General features: G+C 37.0%; 1 protein-coding gene across 12 annotated transcripts in view; it reads right to left on the bottom strand.

The window, feature by feature from the left end:
- BTRC (beta-transducin repeat containing E3 ubiquitin protein ligase) overlaps positions 1-15,915 on the bottom strand; it is a 184,325-nt gene that overhangs the window by 32,046 nt on the left and 136,364 nt on the right. Inside the window, exon 3 of one of the 12 annotated variants that reach the window (XM_025466972.3) lies at positions 3,737-3,862. The exons of the other annotated variants lie outside the window; for them this stretch is intronic. The gene's annotated coding sequence lies outside the window, so the exon portion shown is untranslated. The remainder of the gene's footprint in view (positions 1-3,736; positions 3,863-15,915) is intronic. 12 annotated transcript variants of the gene reach the window in all.

The raw sequence follows: 15,915 nt of genomic DNA, 5'->3' as shown, positions 1-15,915 counted from the left end.
GAAGAAGGAGGATCACATGGTAAAGGACGTGGTCAGCCTCTGGGAGCTGCCAGTTAGGAAATAGGGACCTCAATCCTACAAAGGCAAGGAACTGGCTTCTGGCAACAACAATGATCTGATATGAGGATTTTTCCCCCAGAGCCTCCCCATGTGAACTCAGCCTGGTCAGCATCCTCATTTCAGCCTTGAGATACTAGGAGCAGAGGGCTTCCAGCCATGTTGTATCAGAATTCTGACTGAGAAAACCATGAGCTGATGAATGGGTGTTATTTTAACTTGGTAATCTGTTAAGTAGCAATTAAAAAAACACAAAAAACCAATATAATTATTTAAGTCCAAGCGGTCAGAGACAGTTTCCCCGAAGGGATGACATTTAAACTGAGACATGAAGGAAATGAGGGAACTAGACATTTTGCTACATGGGGGGAGAAACGTCTAGGGCAAAGGGAATTTGAAGGCAAAGGTCCTGGGTGGCAGTCAGTACATTCAAGGAACATTCAAGAGGCCCAGGATAGTTTGAAACAAATGAACAAGGAGAAGAAAAGTTGTAGTAATTCAAGTCAGCTCATCTAGGTCATGTAGGTGGTGGTAGCTTATCTCCAATGATGGTTGAAACAACTCCATCCCTCCCTGAATATGAATGCCATTCCTCCCATCAAAAGGTAGAGTTTGACCTAGTCTTTGAATCTGGGATTTGGCTCACAGAATATGGAGAAAGTGACATTCTAGGACTCCTGAGCCCAGGCAGCTTACTTCTTAGAGCCCTGAGCCACCATATAAGAAATTCAGGCTACTTTGCTGGAGAGGGAAGTCGGGAAGATGAGAAGCTACACAGAGAGAGAGGTTACATAGAAAATCACCTAGAAGTCTGAGACTAGCATGATCTGACACCTTTTAAAAGGATCACTGTAAGAGACATGAATGAAAATCAGGAGACTAATTGAGAAACTACTTTACAATAGTCCCTGGAAGAGAACAACCTTTTGAGTGGTAGCAGTAGAGGGGGTCAGAAATAATTGAGACTTAATGTATATTTTGAAGGCAGAGCAAATTGGTTTTGCTGAAAGATTGGATATGGGGTATGACAGAAAAAAGGAGATGAGGGTCATATACATATGAAGTTGGGGACAATATGGAAAGATTTAGAAATCAACTGAAACTTCTACTACTCTGAAGAAACTTGGCTTTCTTTAAAGGATAACCACAAAAGTGGTACAACAGGGTACTTTTCAAAGTAATTTTATAGATCTTCAGCATATTTGCCTGAGGCAATCCCAATCAGCAGGAAGGCCAATGTTACTATGGAGCTCATACCTGCCTGGACATATTGAATGTGCCATAAAACTATCAAATTTGGATAATCAATTTCTGTTATCTAAGGCATAGGCTAGCTTAATTTCTAAATGTTAAATTCCGCCCATAGACTTCTTTACAAATGATTCCTGATACACATATCTGAAAGTATATTTTCAAAAATGGCATTAGCCATTCTGTTTACACAGAAAGAGCTGTAAGCAGCAAGCCCTGGTGTATGGACTTGGATGTTTTCTAGCATAAATGCCATTGTTGTCTATGATATAGACTAAAAATGATTAATAATAACCTTGTTGGACACAGGCCCTGGGGGACTTCAGAGCTGCTTTTTGTGTAGGTTATTTGTTTGCATTTCAGAAAAGGAAAACTTGTGAAATATGGAGTAAGACTGAGTGAGCTAATGAATAAGTGGGAGTACAAGCTTGACCAAATGCCACTTCAAATCTCAACAACCCAAACCTCCCATTTCATCATCTTTTGTAAATTTGTCCCTTTGTCTTTTAAAGGGTGGAAATGGACTGGAGCTGGATGCTACCCAGGGTATTGTTTTCTGGCTAAAGACCAGAAATGTCAGTAACAGAGAACAATAATCAGCATGGTAATGAAATGATTCTATTTATAACCTTCAACAAACCAGCTGTTTCTACAATCACAGGGAATCGTGCTTTGATCAGTAGTTATTCAGACTATTAGCAGATAAATATGCCTAAGGATTTCACAAGTTTGGTTATCCTACTGCAGAAGCTAAAGTTCAGTCAGGACCTTCATATATATATGCATATATGTATATGTAGTATATATATATTTAAAAGATTTTATTTACCTGAGAGAAAGTGAGGGCAAGAGAGATCAGAGGGAGAGGGAGACTCTTCACTGAGCAGAGAACCTGACTTGGATCTTGATCCCAGGACCCCAAGGTCCTGACTGGAGCTGAAGGCAGACATCCAACCTACTGAGTCACCCAGGCACCCCAGGACTTTCTTATATTTTCAATTATTGAATCATAAATGGAACCTGAAACATTTGGCTATTAGAAATGAAGTATAAACTGAGAGTTCATGAATTTACTAACTGTCTGGGCTACTCTAGCTGGTACTGCATTGTAGTTACCACCCTCAAAACAGAGTATTTCTTTATGAAGTAGAAAGACACACAGCTCAGATCCAACATCACTTTGAATGAGTTACTTACTCTTAACGACTACACCACACTTCATAAAGAGCTTTGGTCCTACAGTACAAATACCTGGTTTCAAATTCTAGTTCCTCAATTTACTAGCTATGTGTCATGGCATAAAAAATTTGATTTTTTTTTCCCAGAGTCTCTTTTTCCCTCATCTGCCAAATTCTAAGATCTATTTCACTGGGTTTTTGTGAGGATCAAATAGAATAATCTAAGAAAAGCATGCTTAGCTCACCACCTGACACACAGTGAAGTGCTCAATAAATCAACACTCTTAAAGAACTTCTGACATGGCTGGAGTTGCACTTTCGCTCTCCTTTTGAAAATTCATCCTTCTTTCTTACTAGGTATTATATATTTTTTTCTTTCGTTTTCAAGATTTTATTTATTTATTTGACAGAGAGAGAGAGAGAGAGCGCGCGCACACACAAGCAGGGGGAAAGGCAGAGTAAGAGGGAGAAGCCTAGCAAAGAGCCTGATGCGAGACTTGATCCCAGAACCCTGGGATCACGACCTGGGCCAAAGGCAGATACTAAACTGACTGAGCTACCCAGGCACTCATAATATATATTTTTCTATCTTAATTTTCACTGCAGTATAATACACATAAAAGTGCATAATCTCAAGTGTTGATGAATTTTCAAAATGTCAACATACCCATGTAACTAGCATCTTGATCAAGAAACAGATTATCATGAGCCTTATAAACCTTGCCTTGTGTTCCTTTTGCTGGGTCACTAGCCCCACTCATTTATTTATTTTTTTTTGAAATGTACCTTTAAAAACTGTCTGCCTATACAATTTACCATAGCATTTGAAAAACTATAATACTTAGGAATAACTTTACAACATATGTGTTAATACCTATAAAAGTGAAAACAACAGAACAGTGCTAAGGGGAATTTTAAAAGTTCTAAATAAATGGAAAGAGATACTATCTTCACAAATGGGACTCAATATGGTTAAGATGTTCACTCTTTCCAATTAATCCACTGATAAGAGTCAATGTAGTATCAATGGAATTCAGCAAGCAAACTAACAAGTGGATTCTAAAATTTGAATGGAAATGCAAAGGACCTAAAAGTTAGCCAAGTGATCTTGCAAAATAAAAACAAAGATGGAGGACTCACACCATTGAACTTTAACAATAAAGTAATACTAAATAGGTAGTGTGACTTTGGTATAAGGATAAACATGTAGAACATCAATGAAACAAAAGACAGACTCCACAGAGACTTACATATGGCTAGTTGATTTTTGAGAAAGGTGCCAAGATTATTCAATAAGGACAAAATAATCTTTTCAAAAGATGATGTTGAAACATCTGGATATCCATATGGAAACAGTGGACTTTGTTCTTTACTTTCTTTAAAAAAAAAAAAAAAAGATGAGAGAGAGCAATACACGTGCGTACATACACAAATTGGGGGAGGGGCAGAGGGAGAAGCAGACTCCTCACTGAGCAGGGAGTCCAACAAGCGGCTTGATCCCAGGACTCCAGTGTTCTTTACTTTCAACCATGTAGAAAAATTAACTTAAGTGGATTCTGGATTTATATGTAGGAGCTAAAACAGAAATGTCTAGAAGCAAGCATAGGAGAAAATCTATGTACTCTTGAAACAGGCAAACTTTTGGTACACAGGGGACAAAAGCACATGGCATGTGGCAAAAATGTAAACTTCTGGTTTCTAAAATAAACAGTAGGGCAGCCCCAGTGGCGCAGCGGTTTAGCATCGCCTGCAGCCTGGGGTGTGGTCCTGGAGACCCTGGATCGAGTCCCACATCGGGCTCCCTGCATGGAGCCTGCTTCTCCCTCTGCCTGTGTCTCTGTCTCTCTTTCTCCCCCTCTCTGTGTGTGTCTCTCATTAATAAATAAATAAAATCTTAAAAAATAAAATAAAATAAACAGTAAAATAAAAATACAAACTACAAACTAGGAGAAAATACTTGCAATATATATACATTTGACAAAAGACTTGAATCCAGAATATATAAAGAACTCCTAGAACTTAAAAAAGAAAACAAATAACCCTAGTCTTTTTTTAATGAGCCAAAAATTTGATTAGACATTTCATAAGAAAAGAATACGGATGGCCAATAAGCCCATGGAAAGATGTTCAACATCATTAGTCACTAGGGATATACAAATTAAAATCACAATGAGATACTACTGCACACTTATGAGAATGGCTAAAATTAGAAAGACTGATCATACCATGTATTGGCAAGAATAAGGAGCAACTGGGTCTCTCACATATTGCTGGCAGTAATAGTTAAAGACACAATCACTTGAAAACACAGGGAGCAGTTTCTTATAAAATTGAACACATACTTATCATATGACCCAGCAATTCTACTCCTAGACATTTACTTCCCTTGCAAAATGGAAATGTATTTTTTAAATTTATTTTTAATATTTTTTAAGATTTTATTTATTTATTCATGAGAGACAGAGAGAGAGAGAGAGAGAGAGAGAGAGAGAGAGAGACAGGCAGAGGGAGAAGCAGGCTCCATGCGGGGAGCCCGATATGGGCCTTGATCCCCGGCCTCCAGGATCAGGCCCTGGGCTGAAGGTGGCGCTAAACCGCTGAGCCACCCGGCTGCCCTGAAATGTATTTTTATACAAAGACTTGTACATATATGTTCATGGCTGCTTTATTCATAATAGCCCCAAGCTGGAAAAATCTCAATGTCCACCAAGAGTTGATAAGAAGAAAAAAAAAGAATTCATAAGCAAATTGAGATATCTATAAAATGGAATAGTTTGTGTGTGTGTGTATATATATACATATATATATATACACACACACACACATATATATGAATTATAAATCTCAAACAGATGCTGAACAAAAGAAGCCAGGCACCAAAACTCATATTTTACGACTCTATTTATGTGAAACTCTAGGACAACAAATCTAATTTATGATAAGAACAGATCAGTGGCTGACTGAAGCTGGATGTGGGGATGGAATTGATTGAGTAAGGGTGCAAGATAAGTTTCTGGGGCAATAAACATGTTCTACAGCTTGATTGTTACACAAGTGTTTGTACACATTTGCCAAAATTCAAACTGTATACGTAAAGTAGGTGTATTTTATTGTATGTAAATTATATTTTAATAAAAGTAAAACTAAGGATAGAGTATTCCTTTTTTTTTTTTTTTTGGATAGAGTATTCCTAAGGATAAACATTACTGCAATATTAATTTCATTTGTAACTAAGATATTACATTTATAGAGAGTTCAGGAGATAAAGGTCTTTGTTATCAAGCCTCTTCTCTCTATCATTCTCCCATACATATTTTTCTACTAATGGCTTAAGTAAAAGTAGCAAAATTTCAATTTGAGAACCTTTAAAAATCCACAAGGGCACAGTGAAAAGTTCAATTATTAAAAAATCAAAAGGCTGTATATTAGAGTGTATGGGAGAAAGGGTAATGGTTACTGGTGGCAATAGAATTGATTTGGCTTTCCCAACAAAAGCTTGATGACTCAACCACTACTGTTCAAATGTCTAGGAAAGCTGACAAACAACCTGTTTAATGGTAACACTAACTTTCTGTCACCCCTGCACATCTCTTCTGCTTTTCTGTTTACAATGAACAGTTAGCTCCAAAAGAAAGAAAGGAAGAAGCTGTCAGGTGACAGGTACATGAAATGACTTAAGTATTTATTTATAAGACTGTCCTTAGCTTAGTCCTCAAAGGCTAAAGGCTAACATTCCCCCCAACCTTCACCCCCCAAAACATATTATAAGCACCACTTTGAAATTACCATGAATTTATTTGAAGCTGCTGCCTGGGCCAGGAAGGATAAATATATACTTGCAGACATCAACTAGCTTAACCACCACCACTGCAATATCAAGTGTGCTGGCTTTGCTAACTGTATTGTGTATAGGTTGGAAGATGCAGTACAGACTGGCTGAACTTGATGGTGAAATGATAGATGTTTTTAGCTGGCAGTCAAACCCTGCTTTAACCACAGGGAAAGGTATGGTAAATAGAGAAAGAAAAACATTCCAGACAGACACCATTTGGAATTGGGAATGCAAGGACTAGATAAAGAGAGTAACAGTTATGACTAGAGAGAAGCAAATAATATTTAAAGATTCTGATGGTCCTTAATAAGGCCTTTGAGGAGGGGGGCTTGAAATAGTTAATGGGGATCAAGGAGTGCACTTGGTGGGATGAACACTGGAAGACAAAATAAAAACTTTAAAACAAGAAGGGCTTTGAGGAAAGATTCTGGCATTGAAACCATGGTAGAAGAAAGGGGATATAATGATTAAGATGATGAGTGAGTCTAAGAACAAAATGGGCAAGGGTTGTGCTGGGGATAAGGCTGTAGCCTAAGATGGGTAGGACAAGAACTTTGACTAAGGCTGGAACTTTAGAGTTATCAATTAACCAACAACCATTTACTGAATGACTACTCTGGGCACTTTTCTAGGTGATAGAAAAATTGTGGCACAGTTTCTTTACCTTCTCTAGGAAGGAGTGGAGGAAGAATATATAATAAATGTTAACTTCAGAAACCAATAAATATTGTCAAGATAATGAAATAAGGTAATATTAAAAAGGGAGGGAACAGTATATAACTGAGGTGGTCATGAAATGACACAGAAGGAGTTAACATTGGAGATGAGATCAGAATATGAGGGCCAGTCTAGTTAATATTTGGGGATAGCCCCCCACCCCCCACCCCAGACATGAAGGAGACAAAGGTATGTTCAAGTGAAAGACAGAAAGAAGTCTAGTATGGCATGAGCAGAATGAATGTTGGGAAATGAGGTTAGTCAGGTGGCCTAGGCCCAGATCACAAAGGTTTTCTGGGCCACAGTAAGAAGTTTGGATTTCATCCTAAGTCTAAAGGAGAACCCCTGGAGGTTCTGAAGTAGTCAACCAAGACATCATCTGATTTATCCTTTAGAAATATTTATACAGCTGCCAGGTAGAGAATGGTGAGAGGAGAACAAGAACAAATTAAATGAACAGAGGAAGACCAATTAGTAGGCTGATAAAATAATCCAGGCAAGAGGTCCTCATGACTAAGATTAAAGGAGGTAGATTAGGAAGTACTAGGAAGAGAGATATTTTATCATCACAAGGAGGACCTGTTGAGAATTGTTAAATTTTGGTTATAATACACATTTACTTCAGTGTAATAATTTACTTCCTCAATAGTGCTGATCCTTCAAATATTTGATCTAGCATATTAACCTGGAAGGGGACAGAACTAGGGTTCTTGTTCCTGTGGCCAGAAGAAACAAGGTAAAACATTCAAGAGTTTCGAGGGAGGAAAAGGAGGATTTTTTAAAGGTCTATAACTATACTTTCCATTGGCTATTGCCAAGTTTTAGTTAAATAAGAATCTAAAAGCACTGACTTTAAAGTTTTTTGTTTTTTCCTTGATTTCTTTGTAAAAATATCTTATGGAAGTTCAATACTGTCTTGATTAAATTCAAAGGAAATGGTATTGTCTGCATTTTGATAAGGACGGAAAGAGATTAAGTAAGTACACAGAAAGATGGGGACATGGTGATGGCAGAATGGCTCTGGAGCCCTCAAAGAGTTAGGATAGAAACAAAGAGGAACCCAGAAGGGTTAGGGCCCACTGGCATTTGGGTTATCTTTATTTAACAGAATATTTCAAGAGAAACTCAAAGGACTTGGCCATAAATTGTACAGAATGAAAGGTAATGAGTGTTCAAAAGTGGGATCATAGCTTTTATTGTTCTGGTTTTCAGTTAAAAAACCTATATTATAACTTTCAGTGACCAAAGAAGTAGTCCATTATCCTATTCTCTTTTGGGAGGGAGGGTGAGGTGAGAGTGCAAATGAAAAGAAATTGGTGGCTCTACATATAGAATGGGACATGCATTTTAACAGAAGTAAACATCACATTTCTCAGTGGGATTATTATATTAATATTTTAACAGCTTCTACTAAATATGATTACATATTAGGTGAACTCATAAATATGTCAGATCTGATTAGTGAACATGGAAGACAGGAAGGGGTATATTATTCAGCAGAAGGAAAGTTCACATTATAAATCTGACTAGTTTCTAATAACCAACAAGAAAAAGCCTACAATCACTTCAATTCTTTCAAATAAAACTCACTAGAAACAAACTCACAAATATCTCAGTATATATGATTATTTAATGACTGGACACTTGACAATCTTTTTTCTATTTACTAAATATAGGAAAAGCCATATAAAAAATGCACAAGATCAAAACAAAGCCATTTTGATTATTTTCAGGCTCCTGGGGGGGGGCAGTTAAAGAGATAAGACAGTTACTTAACATTGTTAGGTTTCAAAAGTGGGGCTCTTGTTTCTGTACTGGGTTCCCTCATGCAACTTCATAGCTTCCAGGGCAATAGGTTCTTTTGTTCTAAACCAAGAAACTCACAGCAGTTTAATTTACTGCTGCATTATTGTAGCTACTAACTACACACATCTTGAAGGCTGGTAAACCCATTGATGTAGGCAGCGCCACCTTAAAAGGATTTTTGGATGGGTCTTAGTGATGGGGGGGGGGGGTAAGGACATAATGTTTAATTATAAGAAATGATTGAAATAGGCACAGACATACCCCGGGTGCCTCTGCACTGCAGCAAGCTCTAAACTTGTTATCGTTAATGGTTTAAATTTCACTGTGCTAATCATTTCAGGACACAAGCCTTTCTTGATAATCTAATGAATTATTCCAACATCCTTCAGCAAAAAAAAAATCCTCCATGACAGCACTAATTACAAGACGTTTTCCCAGAGCTTATGTAAAATATGACAGAGCAGCAGCTTAGGGAATTGCAGAAAACTGCTTCTAATTTCCACTGAGAAACTGACAAACACCTCTCTTTCATCTCTCCCAGCTCTCAAGTAAGATTTAACTTTCTCATTTAGTTAATTACCGAGTGAGGATCATCATTTCCCCGGATCGGAGCGGCACAGAGCCTTTATCGTGTTAACTTGTGAACTTGATCGATGGCTGCTGCTAAAACTTAATAACTTCACCCCCTGGCAAATTGTAAGATAAATATAATAGGAGAAACTCTGACAGTAAAAACCTGCCAGAAATGAGCGCTGTGTTTATGTTTCTTTGCAGGCAGCAAAAAAACAACCGACAGCTTATTACTGGTTGCGTGTTACTTATATTTAAAAGACTCCAGGCAGTTAACTTTCTATGTACTGTTAAAACTTTGCTCACAAGATGGGGAAAAATGGGAAAAAGCACAGTAATGCAGACTTGGAGAAGTGAGGAAATAGGAAGAAAACAATAAAACAAAAGGAACAAACCAAACAAACTGAGAGAAAGACAAGGAGAAAACAAATATACTGTGTAAAGTCTTTTAAAATGTCATGTTCATTGTATAAAATGTCCAACCTGCATATATAGGCATAAAATCCTTAAAAAGAATTCAGGACTTCTAATACACTGTATGAACCATATCTAGGAGCCAAGCAAGAGAATTTTGCTCACGCACATGTTTTCAAGTCCATGCCTGAAGAATTCAATTAACTGCATAATTCCTAGATCTCTTTTCGAAAACCCCTGCAGCTAGAAAACCATTCACGAACTACACCACCATTTAACCCTTTCTTAAATGAACACCCTATAGCTAGGAAATGTGTGAGTTTGTCTCAAATAGTTCATCTAATTTTACGTTCACCTTCCACACCTCAGCTAGCCAATGAGAAGGAAATCATCTGGAAGTTTTTCTTTTGGGTCAAACTTGAATTTGAACTTGGAATTTTAACATTTAAACTCTGTGAAGGGTTGGTATCACAGCCAGGTACAGCATGAAATTCATGCCTTTTATAACCAACAGTACTAAGGGCAGTAAACAAGGTCCAAAAATGAGGTATTACAAAAATAGAATGGCTGTTCACCAATGCCAGTTCCGTCTATCCTCTAAAACTGGTAACAGGGCTGAAAACAAATCTATGTACAAATCAGCAAGTCTGTCACACTGATCACCCTCATAGCATAGAAGGAGTATGAAAAATAAAATATGAACTAAATTTTGGGGAGTGCAGAGAAAGGCAGAAAAGACTTAGGACTTAAAGTTAACCCAACTTGTGACAGTATTTACCATCCATCATGTGCTATGACAGTTGTCAATAACTGAAGGCTTCATGCTGCAGTCCAAGGGCCCACAGATTTGAAAGCTAAAAGGATTTGGAAAACTAAACATCAAAATAGCAAACCAAATTCATACTTGCTAGAGGGACAAATCTGATTCTTCATTGTTTTATTTTCCTTTTCATTAAATAAGGATGTAGTGGGGTCAAGTAGAGAAAGACTGATTTGTTTTTAAAAAACAGCATTTATAATAGACATATTAGACAATATGAAAAACAAAGACGCACAAAGAACATAAAAATTACCCATAATTGCCACTATCAACAAATAAAGAATGATTACATTTTGGTGGCTATGTATCTTTCTGGTTTTTAAAAATATATATACTAGTCAATTATTTGATGTATAGGGGAAGACCATATTTCTGTGTCATCTAGAGGATTTTTTTTCTATAACATCAAATTAATCAGGGCAGGCAAAATTTATCTCCTTTGCCTCAGAGAGGTCAAGATCTGATCCTGGAGGATACAGAATTACAGATCACTGTGACTGTGGAAAGGAGGAGAGAGATGAGGAAGAGGAAAACAGAAGAGGCAGGAGGGGAGAGAAGGTTGGAGGAAAGGGAAGAAGGGGAAAGAGAGAAGGGTCGTGAGAGAAGGGGGAGAGGGAGGAGGAGAGAAGGAAGAGGAATGACGACAGTGCCTGGGGACATAAGAAAGGAGAGAGTTGGGTGCTGGGAGGGGGGTAGGTGAGCCCTGAAAGAGTTGGGAGAGATAAGCAGGGGTAGTGAGAGATGGGAAGGGGGAGAAAGACAAGGGGCTACAGAAGAGATGGGGAGGTAAGTAGGGAGCAGGAGTGAGGTGGAGAGAGATGAGGAGGGACAAGAATAAATATAACCAAATGCAACAGGGACCCAGCATTACCAAGTTCACCTGCAATATGCTTGTTGGACAAACAGGTCCTCTCCCACACAATAAACAATAAACAGCAAGAGGGAGAAAAGATGAAAAACCATTTTCCTAAACCACTACTTAATGTTTCAGGCAGAGTAATAAAGTTTAATTGTCTGGAATCTGGTTGCTCTTTCTGTAAACTTCCTCAAATAAAGGTTGCTCATCTGGATGTTAAATAATGTTAATATTACCAAAATAAAATTTATGTTATGGAGAAAGTTTACACTAAGAGTCTTCTCCCCAACTTCCCCCTCACATTCTCCTCTTTATTTTAGCATTTGAAAGTTAAGTCCTACCACAAATAACAGGGAATGATGGAGGCATTGGTTGCCAGAGGAAAACAGCTTATAGCACAATTTAAAAGTACATGGGGAAAATATAGCCAGTTTTAAATAAAGAAAAAAACTGCTCCTCCTCTTTGTGCTCTAATCCTTACATTTTTGTGTCCAATAAAAAGGTCTCAATGACTTGGTAACACTTGCTTCTGAAGAAAGCCTTTGAGAAGGTATATCTAAAACCTGGATTAGAAAAATACAAGATTTTTGGATAGGATCTTAAGAAGCCAACTCAGCTTTCCAGAAGAAATTCAACTCTTTCCAAATGCTTGTTAATGCATGTTAAATGCAGCAGGAAATAATCCTATGAGGCAGCAGCACAGGCCTCTCTTAGCTGCAGTGAATGAAGTAAATGACTTGTAACTTCTGGAAGTATTGGTTATCTTCAGGTAAAACTTTAATAACCCTTGGAGCATCAAGGGACTAAAGACATTTCTCTCTAGAATACTTGGGTAATTGTTTTCTTAATTTATCCAGGAGAAGCTTAGTTTGGATGCAGCATCTGTTTTTTTAGCAGAGGTGATCAAAATAACTCGTGTAAGTTAGTTGAGTTCAGACTGAATTTCAAAATGCAGTTGTTATGTAAGGTGAACAGTTTTTCTAAAATGAAATTTTGGCCCTTCCTCTTTTTAATGACAATAAAGCTCCAAGTCAATGACTAAGACTAAATGTAAAAGACCAAGACTGCTTTGTACAGATGGATAAATACATTTTCTACAGTCAAAAGTGTTTTACATGAGTACCAAGACCTCAAGTGCCACACTGAAGCTAGTTCAAATGTAGTTTTGAAGGAATTTATATTTATGTAACGGAATATCATTGAAAAATGACACTGTAATTTGGCACTGATTCTATCCCAGCTCTACCATTTGCTCAATATGTGATCTTGGGTAAATTACTTAATTTATCTGTGCCTTAATCTCCTCACTTGTAAAAAGGGAATTCTTACAGTACTAGTTGGAGGGGTTACTGTTAGGATTAAAAATAAAATAATACATGTAAAGGCGTTTAGAAGAGTACCTGGCACACAGTAAGGACATTGACTGTCATGCTTCTAACTAGGGAGGACTGCAATATACTTAGTTGTTGATTATAATTAGCTTAATGCTTTATCAAATACAATCTTCTTTGCTTTTACAATAATTTTATATTCAGAAATCTTCACTTTCACATTAGATTTTCAACTCTGAAAAATAGAAATTAACATAAAATGGAAGCTCAAAAATATTTGGTAGACTGAATTTTTAATCCAAACTAATATAAAGAGTAAATATCGCTTTTTGGGAGTACAGAGGTAAAACATATTTGGAGTTCCCCTGTCTCACCACAAAGATGCTACTATCAGTACACTGACACTTTGTCTATAAGTACTCTGATGTGGCAATCTTTAATCCATTGTTTTCTAAGGTTCGTTTCAATGTTTTTGTGTAGTAAAATACATAAAAAATTACTATGCAAAAATCTAAAAATCAAGGTAAGACTGAAGTTCCAAAAGGAATGACAATTGCCATTAGGTTGATGTTTCCATCAAATATAAGAGTTGGAAAGAAAGAGAAGAGCAAAAGAAAGACCTGGAAAAAAGTTCTACAATATGAATAAAAGGCATGTGCGCATGGATTTTTTTTTTCATTTCCAATCTTTCAGAGCAATTGTCAAAACATTCCCATAGCACTCCAATTTAGTGAGGGAAGAGCAATAAGGAAATTATTAGAATAGTAACAAGACTCTCAATACATTACTCTAATTTCTAAAATCCACTTTACTGGTATCTACCAAAGAGCTAACATCCTGTGTACAGAGTACATTTTGCTTCCTTCAGACTTTGTACTTAGTTTTAGTGATCAGCAAAGATAGTGCTAGCACTGAAACCAGACTGAAATTCCAGCTGTCATCAGCACCCACCCTCCTCTCTCTCAAAAACTGGCAGAAAGGGGTGCCTCAGTGGCTCTGTCAGTTAAGCAACCAACTCTTGACTTCAGCTGAGGTCATGATCTCAGAGTCATGAGACTGGGCCAAGTGCTGGGCTCCATGCTGGATATGGAACCTGCTTAGGAGTCTCTCTCCCTTTCCATCTGCCCCTCCACCACCTCAAACAAAACAAAACAAAACAAAACAAAACAAAACAAAACAAAAACAATAACAATAAAAACAAAAAACAACAACAACAAAAAACACGTGGCAGAAAAACTATTACCATGTAATTTTGTCAAAATAGTAGGGCTGCATGAAGAGTCTGCAAACAGATATGAAAAACCTATTGGGATCGTTCTCAATGCTTTATCAAGGTTATTGTGCTCATGATCAGGTTATTTAACTCTTCCCCACCAAGGGTACTATTTTTAATGGGGTTTTGTGGGCCAGTGACTATAGATTTTTTATGTTTTTGAGGAGAGAGTCACAAAAAATTTCTTTTCAGAAGACGACAAACTTCCACCAAGGATTTTGTGTGTGTATTTGTTGGGGGTGGAAGATGAAAATGAACTCAGTAAGAAATGAAAATCAAGATAGTTACTTCATAATATTTATGTACTTGATTTAGAAATAGAAATCATATCCTTTCTTTGTAAAATGAGCCTTTCTTAAAGCATGAAATGGCTTCCTAGTTTACTACTCAACTTTTTAACTTTACCTGGGTGTCACACTCACATGGAACCTATAAATATGAAACTCAAGGGTACCAACTTTTTCTCACAAGATTTTTCTGTGTCAAATGTTCTGAAGTTACTCTATTTTTATTTTCTGTTGAAGGAACTGAACTTGGATGCTCTGGAAACAAATCATTATGAAAAGTTTTCTATAGTTGACAGACATAAATAGCCCCATAGCAACAGTGAGGCAGCATGATGGCTCAGCCCTATCACTAATTAGCTATGTGATAATGGGTAAATTTCTCCTGTCATGGGACCACATCTGTAATATGAGTAGGTGGACGGGATAATCTGAGGCTCAGTCTGGCTTTTAGATTTTGAGTCTATATATGATTCAGTTCCATGGTAAATTAAAACAGAGATCCAGGGCAGCCCGGGTGGCTTAGTGGTTTAGCACCGCTTTCAGCCCAGGACCTGGTCCTGGAGACCCAGGATCAAATCCCACGTCAGGCTCCCTGCATGGAGCCTGCTTCTCCCTCTGCCTGTGTCTCTGCCTCTCTCTTTCTCTCTCTCTGTCTCTGTCTCTCATGAATAAATAAAATCTTAAAAAAAAAAATAGAGATCCATTCTTTGTATTTTCTTACTAAAAAATTAACATATTAGAATTTAAGTGAATTAAATTCCCTCAAGTGAAAAGACATTATTTTCATAATATTATTTGGACAAGCAATATTTTCCAGAATCTGAAGAATGTCGACCTTTTCTTAAATGATTGAATTTTTAATGCAATGAAATGCTATCATTCTGAGTGACAGGTACACAGGTAACATTATTATCTTTTCAATTTTATACCTGCTAAAATATTCCATAATTAAGAAATTAACACTTTAAAAGGAATAACCTTTCTCAGGCTGACAGTAAAAACTGAAGACCTAATAATGTCATCTTGAAGTTTTCTGTGTCTTAATGTAACTTATTCTTTCATACTTACTCTCATTTCCTCCATCTACTCTCTCCATGGTTGCCAATATTTAAGGAAAGGTTTTCTAGAAAAATGTCAATAAATGAATGTATCTCTCTATTAAAAATCCCTTCATGCATTAGTAAAAAAATTTATCAATGTAACACACTGACTTGTCTTATTTAGGGGCAAATCAAAATAGTAGGGCTACATGAATAGATATGAAAAACCTATTGGGATCTTCTCAATGCTTTATCAAGGTTATAGTGCTCATGATCTGTTGTTCTCTACAAGTTTAATTTTCAGCACTATATAGCCCATAGCTCACTCTATCTTAGAGACCTTTATCTTTCAAATTCCAAAAGCCATCAAGTGTCCTCAAGGTCAAGGGGGTGTATTAGCTACTGTAATAAAAAGATAAATAAATATGGAAAAGAACTGGGCCTTAATTTCCATTTGAAAGATTAAGTTTCACTGGAAGTGGA

Source organism: Canis lupus, chromosome 28 (genome assembly GCF_003254725.2).
Source record: "Canis lupus dingo isolate Sandy chromosome 28, ASM325472v2, whole genome shotgun sequence".
Lineage (NCBI taxonomy): Eukaryota > Metazoa > Chordata > Mammalia > Carnivora > Canidae > Canis > Canis lupus.
This window is presented reverse-complemented; position numbering and strand designations above follow the sequence as displayed.